Raw genomic sequence first — 18123 nt, 5'->3', positions numbered from 1 at the left:
AGGTCGAGGTGGGGCACCAGGCCGGGGGGGCCTTCCTGGGATTCTGTGTGCTCTTTCTATTACCAGAGCCTTATTGTTGTCCTGTATTTTCATTATATTTTTCACCCAGTTTTCATTAAACTCCTCTGCTTTGGGAGTCTCCAAGCGTTCCGGAACACCCAGGAATCTGATGTTATTACGTCTGGATCGGCCCTCCGCATCCTCAGCCCTGCGTTGCAGTTGCGTCAGTTCTTGCTCCATTTGTTGAATTTTGGCTTTCATGTTTGCGACCTCTGGTTGGACAGTTTTTAGTGCAGATTCTGTGTCATTAACCCTGTTGGTAAGCTTACGATGAACTGCACGGAGCAATGAGACTTCTAACACCGCAGCATCAATTTTGCCTTCAAGTGATGTCTTAGTGTCCATTATTGCTTGCAATAGTTTATCGAATTGCAGGGAATGTGTGCGCAGCGTTTCGCTCACCTGAAGAAGTGTTGTGATTTGCGTGTCAGGATGACTTGCGGGAGGGGGGATGCCACCATCTATGTGGCTTACCGGTTTAGGGTGTTTTGGTTTGACCATTGCGACACAAGACGATAATCACCGCTGGGCTGCTCACCGGGGCTGATTTCGGATTAAGTTGTCAAGGGGTGCAGGATAGTCGTTTAAGGCTGCTCACGATGGGGCGTGCAGGCTAACACCTTTCCGGATTGATATTTTTTTAAAAGAAAAACACCTTCATGAGGGACAGGATCAAGGAGAAGTGGCGGCAGGTAGTAGTCGCTAATCTTGCACCCTGGGGCCCAGTGCCAGTCCAACCGGCCCAGTCCCAAGGACACGGGTCCAGGTGTCCGCGGCGAGAGAGCCAAGCGTGACTTATCGCGGTAGTTGGGGCCGACCGGGCCGAGGCCCGAGAGATGGTTGCTCCAATTTGGCAGAGGCGCTTCTGCGTGTTAGTGCATTCGGCTTGAGTCTTACAGTTCCTGCTCTCTCATCCACGTTTCAGCCTCTGCAGCCTCAAAGCACTGGTGCTGAACCTTGTACGAATTTCCCGCCCCCTGCGGCGTTGCTTAGACTCCTCAATCAAGAGACTCTACAGTCTCTAAAAACCAGCGATCCTTTGTAAGGCTGCTATATTTGAGATTATTTAGGCTCCCCCCAAGAGATCATCGTTTCAGTGATGAGGGCCCCAGGTGACTCTCTGAGGCCTCACATAGGCGCGTGCTGGTTCAGCAGTAATCTTCACGGACCCCACCATCTCAGGGGGCCCAGTCCGGGTGGTCGCAGTAGGGGGGGGGAAGGTCCGATCTGGGACCCAGGGAGACCGCGTCCGGCAGCAAGCGGCTTCTACCTCCCCCGCGCCGAGCGCAGAGAGGCCCCACAGGCCCAGTCTTCGGCCGCGGCTCCCACTCAGCACAATGGTCGGGGCCTCCCAGGTATGGGCCCAAAAGATAGTTGCTCCGTCGCAGTCAGAGCACTCTTACATCTGGGCACACCCGGCCCTACACCCACCTCACGGGCGCGCCTGGGGATCAGCTGCGGTCTTCTCCCCGGGCACCCGCCCCCGGGGGCTCGGACCGGGCACCCGCGACAGGGAGGGCCCAACTCACCCCGGCATCACGGCAGGGGCAGGTCCAGTCCCGGGCCACAGTAGGCCAAATCCGGCCGCACTCAGCTCCCGCCTCCCCCGCGCCGAGCGCAGGGAGGCCCAACAGGCCTGAACACCGGCCGCTGCGGCTCCCCGAGATCGGGGAAACCACGACCCATCCAGGCAGTGCGCGAGCCCCTCCGGTCACCGGAGTACCCCCCGTCACCATTGGGGGTCCCCGTGGGTCACTAGCGCAGTGAAGAGGTGCCGCAGGGAACAGGATATATGCCGTATTGGTGGGCCACGAGCGGAGCCTCTGAATCAGGCGTCCGCTCCGGCCACCATCTTGGTAACGCCCCCGGGGAAATTAACTAGACATAATGTGTTCTCCATTTCATTCAGACAAAACAAAATCCCAATGTATTGTTGTCATAGAGGGAACTCCTCATTGCAGAATTCTGAACAGATGTCCCCAAAACATGAAGTACCCCATTTGTATGTCCCATTCAAAGGTGGACACTCCCTGACCTTTACACCATTAAAGAAAGGGAATATCACATGGTAACAAATTGAATAGGCAAACTAGCATAGATACTCAACCTCAGCTGGAGCCATACATCCTGCCCTCACAATAGGAATCCTGCATCATCAACACCAATAGTCAACATCATGGCAGTATCAAAATTGGAGATCACATGGCCATTATAGGATGCTGTGGCAGTATCTGGTGCAATTACACAACCAAGGGCCAGATGTACAACCATTTCATTTTGTGAGTCTGTAATTGTGATTCATTGCGAATCGCAATTAGAGACTTGCAAAATGAAATGTACAAATGTGTCTCAGGAACATTTAGCGATTCCTTATGGGGTTGTGAATTACGTATCTTATTAATATTCATGAGGTAAGTCGCAATTCGCAACTCCATTGGGAATGGCTGCACTCACAGGGATGGTGGCCTGCTAAGGACAGCAGACCATCATGTCTGTGACTGCTTTTTAAATGAGGCAATATGTTTTTGAAGTGCAGTCCATTTTCCTTAAAAGTAGGGAAACTCTGATCAACTAACATCTTTGCTTTGGTCTTTCCTGCACTGAACACTCCTAACAAATTACCATTGCTGACTGCTAAATTTCCTATGTCAAAACTTGTTCCGACATTGGAGGTTACAGTTTCTAAAGGTACACTTACATCAAGGCGAAGAAGTGGCTATTCATATCTTGATGTAAGTCCACACCTTCTTCTTCACCACTGTTATCTTGATTGGGTATTTCAACATCCTCACCAGTGGCTCATCATGGTCTCCCTCCTCTGTGATAAGGATGTTCTGCAGCAGGGTGATGTTATGTAGCATGCAGCAGGCAACGGTGATTTGGCACACCTTATTGGGCAAGTAGAGGAAGGCTCCACCGGTCTTGTCCAGGCATCTAAACCTGGTCTTCAAGAGTCCGAAAGCCGGCTCCACTGGCGCCCGTGTTCTTTTATGGGTCCCATTGAAGCAGACTTCCCATGGCATTGTTGGATCAAGTTGGGGCATCTGCATGGGTATGGTGCTTTTCCATAGTACAAATGAATCATGTGTTGACCCAGGGAAGAGGGCATACACACTTGAGATGTATAAATCTGGTAAGCAGCCAACTTGCACATTGATGGAATGGAATTTCTTGCGATTGTGGTAGACCTTTTCCCTTGCATGTGGAGGCACCAAGGCAATATGCGTGTCATCTATTGCTCCCACCACATGTGTTAGTCAACCCAAAGCATACAAAATCTTCCTTCTTGGTGGCTAAATCCTGTTGACCTGGGAACTAGATGTAGCTAATAATGTGTCTCATCAGAGAAGCAAGGACTTCCTGTAGCACACCACTGAAAGTTGGTTGGGACATGCCCCAAACACACTGCCACAGTATATAGAAGAGTGGCAATGGCCACAGAAAGCAGCACTGCCATGAATTTCACCATTGGTGTCATGCCTGTTGGATTCATAATGTGAGGCATGAGATTAGGCTCCAACTGCTGACAAAAGTCCAGGATATTTTGCCTATTTAGCCAAAATGTCTTTATGACATCCCTTTCCTCCATGCTGGCAAAGTCTGGAAAGGGCCAGAACATCTGAAGCTGTTGTCTCCTACCCATGCCTGCGTTCAGAGATCTGTATGTATGGAAAAGAAAATATCAGCTGAAATGGTCAATCATGCTTTTAACATCAACACACATCAGACGCCTTGGTAACATTAGGAATGTCATTTTGTAATACATCTACACACAATGTAAACACATTTTTGGAACTTCAAAAACATTTTAGGGGTCATTCTGACCTCGGCGGTAAAAGGCTCTTACAGCCGTTCAGAAGACCGCCATTCTACCGCCGTGGCCGCGGTAAACCGCCACGGTCATTCTGACCCACAACTGCCAAACCGCCGAAAACCCGACATCCACGGAAGTCCGCCTCATCAGCGGTCAGCGATAAATTGGAGATGACCAAACCTCCACCGTCACGCCAACACAAACACGCCCATGCCATTACGACCCACGAATCCACGCGGCGGTCTTTCAACCGCGGTATTCCATTGGCGGTACACACCGCCGCGCTCAAAATACACACACCCATACAAAACACAGCCACATTGGACAATTCAAAATACACACACCTGATACACATACACACAACACTCCCACACACCCATCACCATATAAAACACCCACCCACATTACCCACAAACCCCCCCAAATCGAAATTCAGAGACAAGGCGCAATACACAGAGAGAGAGCACAGGGAACGCAAACCACAACACACACAGGAACCCAACGTCATCACCCACACCACATCTACGCACACATCACCACACACCACCACTCACATCACCACAAACACCACCCCACACCTCATCCACACCACCCCATGGCACCCCAAAGACACCCCAGGTTCTCGGACCAAGAACTCAGGGTCATGGTGGAAGAAATAATTAGGGTAGAGCCCCAGCTCTTTGGCACACAGGTGCAGCACACCACAATAGCCAGGAAGGCGGAGCTATGGCAAAGGATTGTCGACAGGGTCAACGCTGTGGGACAGCATCCCAGAAATCGGGAAGACATCCAAAAGCGCTGGAACGACCTACGGGGGAAGGTGCGGTCGATGGTGTCAAGACACAACATCGCTCTGCAGAAGACTGGCGGCGGACCCCCACCCACTCCACCCAAATTCACAGCATGGGAGCAAGAGGTCTTGAACATCCTGCATCCTGAGGGCCTCGCTGGAGTAGGCGGAGGAATGGACTCTGGTAAGTCTAATCTCAACTACTTCACCCCCCCACCCACCAGCATGCCAACCCACACCCCCACCCTCACCCTCAACCCCCCAGCACACATCCTCCCTGCCAATGTCTCACCAGCACAACCCACCCAACACCACACCAATCCCTGAATGCCAACACAAACCATGGAAACCCATCCCCCAAGCATGACCACTGCACATACCCATCCCCCCCCACAAACCACCCTCATAACTCCTCCCACAAGGGAATGCCAGCACTGGGGGACAAGGGCACCCACAAATCGCACGCCATGGCACACACAGAAGCAATAACCATAATCTTTCACCCCTGCAGGGCCCGAACGCCAACACACCGGCCAGGAGGGTCCAGATTTGTCCATCTCACCCCCAGAACAGGCCCCCAGTGATGACAGCAGCTCTGTCGACCTAGAACCTGATGACCAGCCCGGACCATCGGGGACCTCTGGACAGTCGGTTCCCCACACACAGACACAGGCCACAGCAGACCCAACCCCCTCTGGGAATACCAGCACAGCTCCCACCCAGCGGGCCCATGCCTCTGTCTCCAGGACGCGTCAATCAGCGGTGTGTCCGCCACTACAGGGCACCCAGGCTGACTCACCACCCCAACAACAACAGGGACCTGGGGGCAGTGGTAGTGGGCACACCGTCCAGGGGACAGAGGCCCGGGGAAACAGGGGAACTGGGAGGGCTGCTGTGCGAGAGGGGGGGACCGGCCCAGGGAACCCACTCTCCAAGAGGCCCTCACCACCATCATGGGAGCATACCACCACTCCCAGGAGACGATGGCGACGGTACTGGCCAGGTTCCAGGAAATCCAGGCACAGCAGGAGGAACGGTACATGGGGTTCAGGGACGAACTCAGGAACATCGGTTCCGCAATGGGGACCATCGTCCTGGCCCTCAACCAGATAGTCACCACATTGCGGGACCATGTGGCACCCCAAAGGGCCCCTGTCACTAGCCCGGACCATGAACAGCCTACCACCTCCGCCGGCGCTAGTGGACAGGAGGCCCCCACACAACGACAGGCCACCAGAACCCCACCTCCTGCTGAAGATCAACCACCCCGCAAGCGGAACCTGAGATCACACAAGAAGACAGAGTAGGATGCCAAGACCACCGCCAGCATGAGATACCCCCTGATGTCATCCCACTGTCCCACATTGTCACCCTGTCAAACCTTAAACAGCCCCTGCTCCATCCTTCCACAGGCATTTGGACAATGCACCTGTGAGACTGAGAACTGGACTCTGCCATGGACATTACTCCACCCCCACCCATCACTGTTTAACTATCATGGACCTATATGCAGCACTTAAAATAAATCACCAATTGCACTACAAAAATCAGGAGTCTGCTTCTATTCTTAACAAATGTATTACACATAACGGTGCAATAATGTTCAGTTACATTGTGATGACAACATACCAATGTCAATAAGCATTAGTCCATGGGCAAACAAAGCAGAAGTCACGCTGTGGGTCATACAGCTCTGAAAAGGGAAGGGAAAGTCAAAAGTCAGTTAAAAGGAACTGGGGGGAAACACAGACAGTAGAGAGGCAGGGACTGTAAGTAAATGTAAAATGGCGTGGGTGATTCTTACCTGTGTGCTTCTGAAAATACTGTTGTATAACTGTATCCCTGTTGTCCGTGTCGTCCCCGTCGTCTTCCTCCTCTTCACTCTCCACAGGCTCCACAGCTGCTACAACACCACCATCTGGACCATCCTCCTTCAGGAAAGGCACCTGGCGTCGCAATGCAAGATTGTGAAGCATACAGCAGGCCACGATGATATGACACACCTTCTTTGTTGAGTACATTAGGGATCCACCTGTCATATGCAGGCACCTAAACCTGGCCTTCAGGAGCCCGAAGGTCCGTTCTATAATCCTCCTAATTCGCCCATGGGCCTCATTGTACCGTTCCTCTGCCCTGGTCCTGGGATTCCTCACTCTGGTCAATAGCCAAGGCAGGTTAGGGTAACCAGAGTCACCTATTAGCCACACACGGTGTCTCTGTAGCTGTTCCATCAAATAAGGGATGCTGCTATTTCGCATGACATACGCGTCATGCACTGACCCAGGGAACTTGACATTTAGATGGGAGATGTACTGGTCAGCCAAACAGACCACCTGGACATTCATCGAATGGTAATTTTTTCTATTTCTGTACACCTGCTCATTGTCTTTTGGGGGTACTAAAGCCACATGGGTCCCATCAATGGCACCAATGATGTTGGGGATATGTCCAAGGGCATAGAAATCACCCTTCACAGTGGCCATCAGGTCTGGCTCCAGATGGGCACACAGTTCATGTATAGTGGCTCGGTCAAGTCGGTATCGAAGAATAATATGTCGTTCTTCCATTGTCGACAGGTCCACCAGCGGTCGGTACACGGGAGGATTCATTCTTCTCCTCGCAAGTCCCCACAGGTACGTTCACACATCTTGCACAGTACACGAATCGCTATCCATTGAAAGGCTTGTATGAGTGGCAATGCAAGGCCTAGGCCTGTGTGACGCAGTAGTAATTAAGCCATGTGGGCCCTAGTAATGGCGACTGCCTGACCTGAGAAGTGTGACAGTGGGATGTGAGGTCAATGCGCTGGCGTGGCACACCGTGGCGGTAGGCGGTCGAAGACCGCGGTGCGAAGCCGCATTGGTTAACATTGAACCCTATGGGTTTCATTAGCCAATGACGATGTGCGCCGCCGGTCGCAGCACGCACCGCGGCGGTACGCACCGCCGCGGGCATGACCGCCATTTTCTATCTGCTTAATCACTCGAGACCTGATCATCCACAGGAGAGGACCTATACTGCAAGTGCTGCTGTGACCTCGGTCTGGAAGAGACAATGGCTGCTGCGACTGGGGAAAGGGCCCCTGCCTTCACTTCAGAAGAGTTGGAGAAACTTGTGGATGGGGTCCTGCCCCAGTATGCGCTACTCTACGGTCCTCCAGACCAACAGGTAAGTACACTGGGTGCACGTTGAATGGGCTATGCCTGGGTTGTTTATGGGGGATGTAAGATGGTGGGGTGGGGAGCGAATGAGGAGTGCAAGGCACGACAGATGAGAGCATGTGCCACATGGCAAGGTTGGGGAGGGGGGGGCAATCACATCTAACATCCCGAAAAATGTTGATTTTTCCTTTCCAACCCTGTACATGTCAAATAGGTCAGCGCCCATCAGAAAGTCGACATTTGGCGTGCCATCGCCAAGGAAGTCCGGGCCCGGGGGGTCCACAACAGACGGGGCACCCACTGCCGAAAGAGGTGGGAGGACATCCGCCGCGGGACCAGGAAGACCGCCGAGTCACTGCTGGGGATGGCCTCCCAACGTAGGAGGGATGCCAGTCGTACATTGACCCCCCTGATGTCCCGGATCCTGGCCGTGGCCTACCCCGATTTGGATGGCGTGTGAGGACATCACAGCAGACACAAGGGGGTGAGTACCTGCACATTCTGCTATATTTACGCACAGTGGAGGTGTCTGGGTGGGGGAGGAGGGCTGTGGGTGACATTAGGCCAGGGCGCTTTCTGTAGTGTAGTCCCCTCCTTTAGACATGGCGCTGTGCCCCCGCCCCCAACCTCTGTAGGGTGCCAAGTACAGCAATCCATGGTCCAGCATCACCCATGTGTGCCTTTGTTGTCCATAGACCTGTAGGCCTAGTCACAAGTACTGAGTAGTGTACCCCGATTGCGCGGCGTAGTGTAGGAGGCTCCTGTGTCTGTCCTCTCCGACAACGGTGTTGGCAATGCATGCACTCAACCTGTCTTTATTTCTCCCCCCACCCTTTTTCTTTATCTTCTTGTGCATGTGTGCATTAGCATCATCAGGCGGAGGAGAATTGGCATCGGAGCACGAGGGAGCTGCAACTCACAAGGCCCCGGTGGGCCATGCTACAGACACCGAGGTCACCAGTGATACGGAGGGCGAGGGGAGCTCCACAACGGGGACCCGTGGTGACACCAGCGACACTGACACGTCCTCGGCAGGGAGCTCCCTAGCGGTGGCGGCAACATCCGTGCCCCCCGCCACAACAGGTACAGCCGCCACCCAGCGCACCAGCTCCGCCCTCCCAGCAGCCCCTCAGCCTTCGCTCCGTGCCCGCTCGCCCAAGAAGGCGGGCATCTCCTTCGCCCCAGGCACCTCAGGCCCTGCCCCAGTTACCCCTGCTGCCCTCAGTGAGGAGGCCATTGACCTCCTACAGACCATCATTGTTGGGCAGTCAACCCTTTTGAATGCCATCCAGGGGGTAGAGAGGGAGGTGCATCGGAGCAATGCATACCTGGAGGGCATTCATTCGGGTCAGGCTGCCCATCAACGATCGTTCAATGCTCTGGCCTCAGCACTGACGGCAGCCATTGTCCCTGTTTCCAGCCTCCCTCTTCTAACTGCCTCCACCGTCTCCCAGTCTCCTGTTCCTCAGCCTATCCCATCCACACCATCAGACCAGCCTGCACACACCACAACACCCAAGGGCAGCTCATCCAGACATAAGCACCATAGATCCCACAAGCATTCACACAAACAACATCCACATGCAGACATGGCAACAGTCACTACCACCTCTGTGTCCCCCTCCTCCTCGTCTCCCTCCTCCCTCCCTGTGACGTCTCCACTCACACCTGCATGCACACCACCATCAGCCAGTACTTCCATCACCAGCACACCCTCCAGTACAGTCCGCACACGTGCAGTCACCACCCCCACTGCCATTTACACGTCCCCTGTGTCCTCTCCCACTGTGTCACACCCTCTTCCAAAACACACAAACGCAGGCAGCCACCCACACAACAGCCAACCACCACACGACAGCCTACGTCACAAGCACCTGCACCCATAGACAGCACACCTGACTCTCCTACAACCACATCCTCTCCCTCCACTCCCATACCCACTGCACCTACCCTTCCCATTGCTCCTAAAAAACTTTTCCTCTCCAAACTTGACCTCTTTGCACCACCTGACCCACCCCCTCCATCTGGTAAGAGTCCAAAGAGCACCTCAGCCACCATCAGCCCAGCATCAAGTCTGATCATTGTGCACGGATTTTGGAGTCCAGCCTTTCCCAGCACCGATACATCGGCCAGCAGCAAGGGGACAGCCAGCCCCCCCCCCTGGAAAGAGAACCCGTAAGACCAAGGCCCGCCGTGAGAAGGCTGACACGGCTGCCCCCAAGGAGCAAAGTCGTGGCCCGTCACCTGCCACAACATCAAGGGGAGGCAAGGGCCAGAGAGCCTCATCGAAGGAGGGCAAGGGCAGCAGGGCGGAGAAGTCAGCCAGCAGGGGCGCGGACCAGGAGGGCCCCACAAGCCCCATCCCGGGTGTGACGGAGGACACCCACGGGCCCAGGACTCCGTCACAGGAGGGTCCAGCAACTGCACTGTCGGAGGGCGACTAAGCAGGGAGTCCTGGCCCGGTCTGGCTCCCTTGATAGAGAAGACAGGCAGCGCTGAACAGGGCCCCGCCGTGAAGAAAGGCACCGCTGAACAGGGCCCCGCCGTGAAGAAAGGCACAGCTGAACAGGGCCCCGCCGTGAAGACAGGCACCGCTGAACAGGGCCCCGCCGTGAAGACAGGCACCGCTGAACAGGGCCCCGCCGTAAAGAAAGGCACCGCTGAACAGGGCCCCGCTGTGAAGACAGGCACCGCTGAACAGGGCCCCGCCATGAAGAAAGGCACCGCTCCGCTGGGCCCTTCCTGTCAAGCTCTGCTGGACCATTGACAGTGCCGGTTCTGTGTCGAGCTAGTGTTCACGCTGCACTCTGGGCACCCTGCCTCCTCCATGACCAGTGGAGTCTGTAATCCACTTGATGGACTGTGGCTTTGCACTCCCCAGGATGGCACAGTGGGCAATCCACCCACTGTAGAGACTTGAGAGACTGTGGCTTTGCACTCCCCAGGATGGCACAGTGGGCAATCCACCCACTGTAGAGACTTGAGAGACTGTGGCTTTGCACTCCCCAGGATGGCACAGTGGGCATGGTGGCCCCTTTGTGGATCTGGCGTCGTGGACTCCTGTGGCTGAGGTGCCCCCCTTCCCTTCCCCCTGAGGTGCCTGTATTTTTGTCATCTGATGCCCCAGCAGCGTTCTCTCCAACGGACTCAGGTCTCCTGTGTGGGCTGTGCCCATGTGTTTGGTAGACATTGGCCCACGGACTGTGGATATTTGACACACTGAGCAGGACTTATTGACTATGTATATAGCTTTCGCACTGTTCATTATTTTTGCTTTGATATTTCATGACGATAGTTTTCCATGACTTCAATGAACCTAATTTATACATAAATTTAAATTAACATTTTTATTATGTCTGTGCATTTTTCAGGGGTGTTTGGGGGGTGTCACTCAGTTGTTGCTCTGCATTGGTATGTTGATAGTTGGGGGGGGGCGTATGTGTGTGCCCGTAACCTTTTCTCCTCCCCCCTCCCCTGTGTCGTAGGTGCAGTACTCACCGTTGTCGTCTGCGCCGGAGTTCGTACTCGTGGTAGATGAGCAGGTAGACAAGAGCTGGTAGGATGTTTAATTCGGGTTCCATGCTGTCCTCCGTCCTCGTGGAGTGTATAGAAGTGAGCGTTTTCCCGTTCGTAGTCTGTTTCTGCCGTGTTTTTATCGGCGGGGCTCCTGCCCCAGAAAAGGTGGCGGATTGGTGAGTTGTGATAGTGTGGGCGGTACATTGTCTGCCGCCTGCCTGTTGGCGGTGACCGCTGCGCTGTTTGTGTGTCCCGCCGTGGCGGTTGGAGTGTTAAAGTGGCGGCCTGTGCTGGCGGTTCCCGCCAGGGTCAGAATTCCATTTTTTGGACCGCCTGCCTGTTGGCGGATTGGCCGCCGCTTTATCACTGACCGCCAGGGTTGGAATGACCCCCTTTGTCATTTAATATTTTTGTTTCCATTATGTGCAAATCATACATCTGAAATGTATTATTTGCACATATTTTTTTCCTTTAAATTATTTTTTATTACTGTGAACAGAGGTATTATTTCCCCCGCAGAACTATTGATGTCTTATACAGTCACGGTTTACATGCTATTGTGTCATATCTTGCCAAGAATAGTGTTGTTAGTATCTGACATTTAGAAATATACTAGCCTCCTTTTTGAATGCTGGTGATGCACTCACAATTGAAAAATGCCAGGCTTCACACCATAAAATGGCGGCTGCCTGACCTTGCCATCAGGACATTGAGCACCCAACGGTCGTCGGCAAAGGTTGACCGCGTAGTAGGTGGTACCCTCCATGATGGTACCTGCCATAGGCTAACATGTGTGATGGTTACACATGAAAGCCAATGGCTGTGTACATCTCCGTCGCAGATCACATCCGCTGTTTACTTGTACATGGTGTATTGACAAAAGCTCACTTGCCTCCTAACATTCCACTCAATAAAACCTGCTCATTTGTTTGCTACTATTACCGACATCTGGGAGCCAGGATGCTGGACAAAGCAGGTGACAGGGCCCCTGCCTTCAGCACGAAGGAGCTGCAACTCCTTGTCAGAATTTGTGTGTCTGTGTACAGCCAGCTCTATGGGAGCCCAGAGGAACTGGAACATGTCTGATTGGGTAATGTCTGAATGAGGTGCTTCTTCCTTTATAATCCACAGGCTATTTTGTCAGGTGTTGTGATTGGAGATGACAGATGCCACTGTCCGAAATGTCTGTGCATGAGTGTTGTCACCTGAAATGAGAAGTTGTAACGTGTCCATGTAACTCACAATTCCAGTTTCAACTGACAAACTGCAGGCCACTGACTACCAGTGGCCAGGCGACAGCGTACCAGTACTATGAGTGACAACATACAGCCAGTGTTAAATGATAGTGATGGGTCAATTAAAATATTGAGAGTCTGGAGTTGTCTGATGATGTCCTGTCAAGTAGGATTCCAGCCCATATATTGTAATACGCTGTCCTGTATGCTTTCAGTATGTCATGGAGCCACATATAGGTAAAGTTATCTACAGTGCTGCAAGTTCAGATGACAGTGGCTCACAATCATCCATCCCAGTATGTCCCATTCAAACACATAATTGTTCATCCCCCAAATCCCTGCTCTCAGTGACAGCTGCCCTTCTATACAGCCCTCAGTTCCGGTTTGTGATGCAGACCATTGGATCAGACTCTTTGGATTTTAGGCATGAACCCAATGTACTTGTGTGTGGGATTCTGTGCATGAATTGCACAGATTGTTGGGCCTTTAGTAGCTCTCAATGATTATGAGTAATTAGGGGTCCCTCTCACACAAGGACAGGTTTCATAGCTCTTGCCTAGATGATGTTGTAGGCTTGTATGGCAACGTGAGGAGCTAGGTTGAGTGTGCTCATAAGCTTACTGTAACACAGTATGTCCAAGCTAGCTCTAAATTGGGTTTGGTGAATGCATGCGTGCAATGCCAAATAATTATGTCACAGCAGTGCTGTCAAACAAAAACACTCAGGCCCTCACAATGAGTCTGGCTGTCTCCAGGCAAGACCGCCATGCAAAATGCCGCCACCATACCGGCAGTGGTGGCAGTAAAGCGGCCGCCATATTACGAGTCACAAAACACAAACTGCCCAAACACTGACACAAAACCAATACCGACAGGTCAACCCACGGTGAAAGAGTGACTGAACAACCGCCGGCCCCGCCACGCCGACATCATTCCGACCATCATATTATGAATCAACCTCCAGCACAGCAGATAATGCACGGCGGAAAACCAGGCATAACACACCATGGTGGAACAGAAAGGCACCCAACACCACATTGGCCAGTTCAAATAACCCACACCGATAATCATACAAATACCACGGACACCTTACCACGCCACCATATGACTTCACCCACACCCACATGCAATCCCTTACGTCAGATCCGAGCAGCCACAGCCAAAGACAAGAAGCATAGCCCGAACACAGCTAATAAACAGCACACAGCACAAATCAACACCGCAGCCCTCCAGCACACACAGCCAAACACCTCCACATCACCACACACCCAGTACTGCACCCAACAGGCACTACAAATACCCACCCCACAAGATGTCATGCCAGAAGCACCCACACTTCACCAACAATGTGTTGCAGGTCATGGTGAACACGATCATCAGAGTAGAGCCATAGCTCATGGGAGTCCAGGTTCAACAAACATCAATAGCCAAAAAGACAGAGTTATAGCATAGGATCGTCAACAGGGTCAACGCAGTTGGCACATACCCACGCACTAGGGAGGACATCAGACAGAGGTGGCACCTCAGGGGAAGATCCGGTCCATGGCCTCCAGCCAGAGGATAGCCAGTAATAGGGCCCCCACCTCCTCCCCTCCAGCTGACAACCTGGGAGGAGAAGGTCCTGGACATCATGTATCCCGAGGGCCTGACTAGTATCAGAGGAGAGTTTGAGACGGGTAAGTTTGCAATACCCCCCAAGCACCAACCACCCATGCCCAGCATGCCTCCCCATCACTTAAACCACTGCAACCCACCCCACTGACCCAGTGCCAAACACCCCACAGCCCTCCTCTGCATGCCACACCACCCCAATCCCACCATCCTTACTCACACACCCCGAATGCATGGATGTCAAGCACAATGTGGAAGAACCACAGCTCTCACACTCCAATCCAAACCAATGTTTGCAGTGCAGCAGCTGTCAGTGCGATCACTGGGTAACAAGTCGAGCCACTGCATGCATCACAACAGGGACACAACAACAACAGTCACTCAACTAACATCTAATGTTTCCATCCACAGGTACCCCTGCCACTGATAGCCTGCAGAGGATGTCAGGCTCAGACAGCCCCCCAGGATGAAGGCCCCACTGGATATCTAGATGGGGACGACTTGCCTGGGCCTGTAGTAAATCCTAGTTTGTTTTAATGAGATAACAGGAGTTAGCTTAGTCTTTGGCTTGCAGACTAGTGGCCCCGTCACCTAGTGACTTTTAACCTGCTTAGCTTGCTCTGTCTTAGCCCATTTATTTAATTAATTCTTCTAAGATTGCTGCCTTGTTTATAGTTAGGCCATTTTGTTTAGCTTTATGTTATTAGTGCCACCGTTCTAAGGCCTCAAATCAAGCGACAAAGACAAACAAACCGTGGTTGTTCACATTAGGTATTTTCCCTCTTCATGCTTTCGAGGGAATTGTTTATGTTTTTTACCGTCCCAATTGTTTGGGAACAACCTACGTCAGGGGTCTGAGTAGATCTGTATAAATACATCACACTTGAGATAGATAATCAGAGGGATTCCGACCAGATACCATCGCTGCTATCGATGCTGCACGTCGCCTTGACGCTGACCTGGACTTCGTGTCCCTACAGATTCTGAGCTAGAGACCTCATTCCAAGGTAACAAGGGTTGGGGGCTCCTTTCAGGGACATGGCATTGGCAGATTAGGTTTAACATACCAAGCTCTCCTTTTGGTAGGAGGTTAGGCCTATCATGATAGGGCATTAGGACATATTACACATTTCATGTTTTTTTGTATTATTGCAAGATGGTGGGGGTCTTTATAATAATGACTCTTATCTTTACCATTCTGTTCCTTGCACTGTTCGTTATCCTAATCATTGCAGCCCATATAACTTATCGCAGATTGCAGTTGTGTTAAAGAAAAACTATTAAAACCTTACTGCATCTTCGTCATTGCCTGTGTTTGATTGAGTCATGATGTATCTGTGAGAAAGGGGTCATCTCCGTTTAACCACAACACTCCCTGAGATGTTATTCTTCTAAGTCCATGTGTAAAGGCTGCCACAAATCACCTTTAACTGTTTGGGTTTTGGTGAGGTGCTGCTAGTGAGCCGGAAGGGTTGGGATTGCAGTTGCGACTTGTTGTAGGATAGGCATAGTCTCCTACAAACATAAGTACTGTCATCCTTAAACCTGCAGTCTTGCCCAGAGCAAGAGTCCAGCTATGACATGGCGCCACCAACAATGGTGTTTAGGCACTTATTTACAGATATCCCGAATATCACTGTCTCACAGACGACAGGTACCCTAAGTACCATTATACGGAGACGTCTGTGGTCTTTGGGAAAATCCTCCTCAACTGAATAGGGAACACCTAATTAGGCTGTAGGTTGTTTGAGCTCGAACTGTTGAAAAGGACTCTACTCCCCACTTGGTGCTCCATGTTTTCACCCATTTTTTACAATATGGCTAACGCGATAGACATTCCTGAGAATGCTAGAAAAGCATTAACATAACATCTAGTAGCGCATGGCTTAACAGACGAGTGCGGGACATCACTTTCGTAGAAGCTAATGAAGCTTACCCAACAGAAACATTCTACTCCTGGGTCACCTTTCCCGAGGAAGACCACAGGTCAGTCACATTCCACACATATAGAATTGCAAGCGTACCTCAACGGTACCAAGCATACCAGTTTCATGAAATATCGCTCACATATCAAGAGCATCAGAACTGATTTGAAGGCGCCCTACCACATGTAATACAATGAGTGAGATTAGGTCCTTTAGGAAATGATGGACCAATGTGGCCCATGTTTTCTACATACACACCTCATCCAGGCATTCAAAACATGCAAGCAGCAGATCTGCCAAATTTATACGGTGAGATAGTAACATTATACAGACGACTTGTTCAGTTCGTAATGCGGACTTTAAACACAACACCAGTGCGTCCGGCACCACCAGCACCTGCTGGATGTCAATTGGCTACTGGGATTAATCCACAAACAGTGCATACTATTAAGGGTAAGGTTCTCACAGAACGGAAGAAGGTACCATATTGGATAGCCCAGAAAACAGATCAGCTGGAAGCTGTGTTTCCCCATACAGGACCACAGGAGAAACATAGAATTCTCACAATGTGCTTGCCCTTTGGGATGGTTCCCTTTGTGGATGACTGCACCAAATGGGGTACAGTCTTTGCTGCAATATATACTACCACACATGGTACACCGACACTTGCCAATTAACTGGAAGTGTTAAAACAAATACAGAATGGACATGGGGCAGCACCTGCCTTAGATTAAGGGTGAAACTAATGCGTAACTTCGATGCAGTTTCCTCAATAATACTCAATAACATTAAAGGGGAAGTGGTAGCACTGGCTATATGCCAGCGTCTCCGAGAAAGTCCACATTTGGAACAAGAGAGACAGCTACCGAAAATTATTTCCAATACTTATACTAGTATAGGATGGGACAGTTTGGGAGCCAAGCCAAAGAAGCTGGAAGTACAGAATACCGCCCATAAGGAAGGTATGAGACAGGCACTGGAAGGTTCTAAAAAGCGCTGGGAAAAGCCAAGACAATTTAAAAACAAACAAAAGCAGAGAGCAGACTCTCCACATCCGGAAAACTCCGAAAGGAGATACACTCTCAGAAATAGGGAGAATATAAAAACCCCTGACAGATATACTGATTCACGTCCCTCTCGTTCCTTTCAGGATGCACCGGATAGACATAGCGAGAGAGAGGCTGTCCTGATCAACGTCCTGAATATGTGAAACAAAAGAAAGACTTTTCGCAGTCTACAGTCAAAAAAGAAGAAACAACTACACAACATAAGCCACAGTTTAAAAAGAAAAAGGTGGCAGCACTATCAGTCAAAAATGCCGGTACACTTGAGAACACTGCTGAAGAACAAGAAGTGGGCAGTGACACTGTTAGACAGCACAGCAGAGGTCACAATATGTCACCAGAGTCTGAAAGATCATCTGGATGCAACACCAACTAGCGATTTTATTGCAGTTGAAACAGCAGACGGGCGCATACTCCCACCAGATAGATTTTATGATTTAAAGATTCAAATTGAGGGAGACATAGAGCGCACCATTGGTGTGATATTTTGGGATGAACTTAATTGTGACATCCTATTGGCCGAAAGAGATTGGCCGCCCGAACATGTCCGTAAGCTCCCACATGGGGAAAATGTCATTTTACCTTCTTTCTCTAATCTTGTTTCAGAGGCAGAAAAAGAGGCCTATGCTGTCAAATGGGCTTTAGCACAGGCACCGGCGTTATACCGCAAAAATGTAGGTTGGGACAGGGACTCTCCATGTCAGATAATACCTATCAGGTCTACACCTCAGCCTCAGCCACAATATCCAGTTAAGCACGAGGCAAAGAAGGGTTGGGATTACATTTGCGACTTGTTGTAGGATAGGCATAGTTACCTACAAACATAAGTACTGTCATCTTTAAACCTGCAGTCTTGCCCAGAGCAAGAGTCCAACTACGACAGGCCATCTGGGGCCCCTGGGCAGTCCACCAATGGCACACCCACCCTGGACACACCAGAAGATCCT

Source organism: Pleurodeles waltl, chromosome 3_1 (assembly GCF_031143425.1).
Source record: "Pleurodeles waltl isolate 20211129_DDA chromosome 3_1, aPleWal1.hap1.20221129, whole genome shotgun sequence".
NCBI lineage: Eukaryota > Metazoa > Chordata > Amphibia > Caudata > Salamandridae > Pleurodeles > Pleurodeles waltl.
This window is presented reverse-complemented; position numbering follows the sequence as displayed.